A 5,046-nucleotide genomic window follows, 5' to 3' on the forward strand; every position below is an offset into this window, starting at 1 on the left:
TTAGTAATTAACCAATTCACTTCATTTTATTGACGTTTGATGATAACCTGGATTGAAAACAAATAGATATCAAATAATATTGAAGCAATTGTACTTTCTCCAAGAAATGCTTTTTAAGCACACTAATTTAGGAACATTTCTTTGAATAAACAGTTAAAATTATCGTTATACGAATCAAATATCTTAATTTTAAAGCTCCTAATGAGAAAATATAAGATATTTTGTTTGTTCGTACATTCATAATTTCTTGATTTTTTAACTAGAGTCGAGAAGAGAAAGGGTTGTATCTTTATGGGTAATAATTATCATCCAAATGACACTAACTGGTTACTAATTTTTATGATAGTTCTTTTGCGAAAAACATTTACATTTTATTGCATTTATTTTAACATATAGATACAATTGTGATTTAATGAGTTCAAATAATCAGATTATTAATGATACTATTACAACCGTATATCCTTCTGAATTTTATTATAGTGTCTGACACCCAATTACATTTTTCAAATGTAGACTTAAAACCCAGCAATGGTTCTGTTATTATCGACATTTTTACAGTTATCTTAATTTTTCTTTTGACATTTATATATTTTAATTACCCAATGTCTAATACTCTTTACCTAATCCTTAATCTGTATAAAAATGTTATATTTTCTCAGTTGTATATATTTTGCATATTTCACAGTAATACTGTTTTTTTTCTTTTTGACATGGAAATCTCATTTATACAATATACTCGCCATTTAATATTTAATGTTAAATATTATAAAAACAAGAGTAAAAGTGGAGAAAAGTAGAAAAGTTTTCACAATATTTTCAATAAAAAGTAATTTTTTATTGTAGACAACCATATTGATTCAGGCAAGACTTACAACTCAAATTATAAGTGGGAATTATTCTATCCAGACTGGTTACATACATAAATTAGTTGTCTTTTACTGAAAGGTACGGAGATAAAGACGAACTTATTTTTAATCCTTGGATTCCAAGGTAGTTATTGCTCTTAATGTATGAAATGAGTTAAGTTTACGGCAAACACTTTTTGAATTATATAAGAATAAGAAGTACAAATGAAAACAAAGTAAAACGAGTACCTCGTGGTAAAGTAAAATGAGAACCTCGTAGTAAAGTAAAACTTCGTAGTATTTATTTATCAAACTGTTCAGAATATTATATATTTTTTGTTTGTTTGTTTTGAATTTCGCACAAAGCTACTCGAGGGCTATCTGTGCTAGCCGTTCCTAATTTAGCAGTGTAAGACGAGAGGGAAGGCAGCTAGTCATCACCACCAACCACCAACTCTTGGGTTACTCTTATACCAACGAATAGTGGGATTGACCGTCACATTATAACGCCCCCACGGCTGAAAGGGCGAGCATGTTTGGCACGACCGGGATTCGAACCCGCGACTCTTGGATTACAAGTCGAACCCCTTAACTCACTTGGCCATATACACTTTTTAACTTCTAGTTTAATCGTTCATGCACTCATAATAATTTGTAACTTAATTAATATATATATATATATTTAAATATTGTTTTCACACTAAGCATGTATTATCAATACAGATATTTGTTAATGATTTCATTAAGCTCCTCTCGACCACGTTACTCTTGGAAATAAGTAATTAAATTACAGTGTTACGTACACCTTCTAGTTAAAAAGACAGCTGTAACATAGAAAATATTACTTCAAAGTGACAGTGACTTTTCCCAGTAGCAAGTCAGGTAACGTTTTTAGTGTGTGTGGTGATCAGTCATGTGGATGACGTTTATTCCCCAGAAGATTGCCTTCTTATTCTAGAACCAGATGAGTGAGAAGAACATTTATTTAGTTATTATATCAAAACAAGCACAAATGTATTAAAATATAATTCTTTAAAATTTTATTCTGTCTGTGTATTACAAATAAAGAAATTGTCATTATATGGCACATTGTGTTCTTTCTCTCTTTTTGCTTTAAACCAAGTCGAGTTTAAGAGAACTCACACTGTGCTCCACAAAAAAAAAAAAAAAATGATTAATGTTCATTATGCTATGTCTCCTGCCCAATTACTCACAGGCAAATCAGTGAACCTGAAAGTATTGTAGGATATATGAAATAAGAAGAAGATATACTCCTGGCGCTTTTAAGACAAACTAACTATTTCATAATAAACGCTCTATTCTATGGTAGGATAATAAGTTACTATAACATGTATTTTAATTGGTCGCTTTTTTATGTTTTGTACTGTTAATAATGGCTAAAGATTATCTATATACATTTATTTTCAACGTAATTATGAACAAACGCTACATCCACCTCGGAATTCTAAATATTCATTCTAAACACAGCTTTGTAGTGCCAGTATAGGCATTTTTGGCCTTAAAAAGGAATCTTACTTTTATTAGAAGCGAACAATTTTACAGCGGTGTTACTATAACTTCAAAACCACAAACGATGTCAAATTCTGCTTGTACATATCATACTACTTTAACTTTAGATCGATTGTGGTTGTCATGTAACATGGAACTTTGATCGCATTTGGTTGTCATGTAACATGGAACTTTGATCGCATTTGGTCGTCATGTAACATGGAACTCTGCGCATTCAAAGTTATTTTAATACGATCTCAACTCTGTATCCTATTAACCATGGAAATAATCGCTTATAAAATTTGTGAGTCTTCAGATTAACATATATATCAGTTCTTATAAAACACCAAAGAGTTTGAAAGAGTTTAAATATAGTTCACTCAATCTTATATGTTGAACATATATTGAAACTTGAACTACTTATTATTTATTATTCCACTAAGTTATTTTTTTTACGACTTCTCGTTTTGTTGCTCTCGGCATTTTATTTTGGGCATGGTTTATTAAAGATACCAGCCAATTTAGTCCACATATACTTTTTACGTGTATTTGTAAAACATTAACTTTTTAAACGAGGAAACATAGGAGGATGTGACATACATTCCTAAAGCCTTTATACTATTACATATGATACCTGTTGACCTCAATGCTCTTCCTTCTATAGGTGTCTTCACAAGTTCTTAAATATAGTAATTAGCAGGTATTATGAAATTCATTAAAGTGGTTCTCTGATTTAACATACATCTAAATATAGTAATCTGTAGTTGGATGTGTGGTAGATTCCAGCTTCACACATTTCCTCAGACAAAGGTCTAGCAGTATTAAGTGTGGAGAGAGAGCAAAACGAGGTGTTGCACCATCCATCTAGCTGAGGGAAAATACGTCAACGAGAGATCATAGCTACAGAAGTGATTAAAATCCATGAAGTACTGTATACTTAAAAGGAATATTATTTAAAAGATTTGAATATATTTAAATTAGCGTTTTCAAAATATTTATTACACTAGCTGTGGTTAAGAAAAGTAATGATGTGGATATTTCATTGTGAAGCCTTCAGGTCGCGCCTTGTTATGATCCAGCTGTGGTGTCAGTCAGTTGTAAGTATCCCAGGTCAGTTAGGTGTAATTGCAAATCTCCAAACCCTGGTCTAGTTGTGAAGAAAACAATGTAATATGATAACAGAGTGTGCTGCCATGCGTTATTTCATCATGATGACAACTGTGAATTACTCAGAGTGCTTGCTAATATGTTCTTGGGACTAAGTGGTCGATTGGGTCAGACAAAAATCACACGCCTTTACTTAAACACACAGGTGATACATGTTCAGTACAATAACTACTGTACAGGGGTTCTTAAAGAACCAAGGATAGAATGCAATCAGTGCTAAAGTTAAAAGGATGTTCAATGACGGTATAATACAAACATCAAAGAGACATGGTTGTCTTGTGACTTACAAAATGAAAGAAGGAATTCCAAGGTACTACGTTACTTCAGAAGAATGAATGTGATAATGCACACATTGATGAATTTTTTTTTTACCGGTAGAGATGTAGTGAAAATTGCTCTTTGATTCATTATGCTAGATCTGGTTTCAGGGTAAATGTAGATATAAGTCTTATTTCACCACTTGAGAAGAACTGTATATTGTTTAGTCTGGGTAATTTGCTCACTACGTTCAACTTCATTAAAGAATTGCATATTTCACAGTTTATTGTACCTGCATGAATGCACACAGTTCAAAGTGGTAACTTTAATGGGCAGTTATTTGCAGAATTGGGTTAGTTGTTAGATGTCGTAAAAACATGCACTTCACCATGTCATCCTGAATCTGACGGTCTGACAGAATTGGCAGTAAAAACGAAAAGGTATGTGCTTGCAAAGTTTAGTAGCCATAACTGAACTGAATTGGATGAGCACATATCTTACGTTATGATTGCATACCTGAAGACTCAATAACGGTCAACTGGTTGTTCTCCAAATTTCCTTATGTTTTAATGAGATGTAGAGCTCCATATCCAATGTATATATATCTATAATGGCTACATTCTACAATACTTGATGTTTAAGAGTTTTCATGACATTATGCACTAAAATAATTATTATATTAAAACAGCATCAGAAGAAAAATTTGAACGTAGAGTCAGGGTATGGTTGTAGTTCTTTTATGGAACAGACACAACTTGATTCTGGCAGAAATGGTCCATATCTTGTCACAAATAAATATAAAGGAATTTTCGGACATTGTTTTCTTAGCATGGAGATTAAGGTTTGTGGAAACTTTTAATTAACGTTCGGTAAAAATTTCCTGAGCAAACTCTTGAATATGTTGGTAAGTTTGTACTAGTTCGTGTTGTGTAGCTACCTCGTGTAGTAGTTGTCTGTCAGATTAATATATATGTAAAAACGGCTCGTTCAGGCTGAAAAACTATTTTACGTAGAGGAGTGAACAACGTTTATGAGATTTGGGGATGCCGTATATTTGTAGTGTGCGTGAGTCGGTTTTGCGTAGATAAGAATAAAGTGTTGAGAAATTGTTTTGGCTTTTTTCATTTTTAGTAGTATTTTGTTTAGTTGCATTTTGTATGTTTTTGTTGGATTTGTGTGTATTGATTTAAATTTGTTTGCGTCTGAATGAATGTTTTTCATTTTCTGAATGTATTCATTTGTGTTCATTATTACTATAGCGTTTCCT

This window comes from Tachypleus tridentatus, chromosome 10 (genome assembly GCF_004210375.1).
Source record: "Tachypleus tridentatus isolate NWPU-2018 chromosome 10, ASM421037v1, whole genome shotgun sequence".
In the NCBI taxonomy this organism is placed as follows: Eukaryota; Metazoa; Arthropoda; class Merostomata; order Xiphosura; family Limulidae; genus Tachypleus; species Tachypleus tridentatus.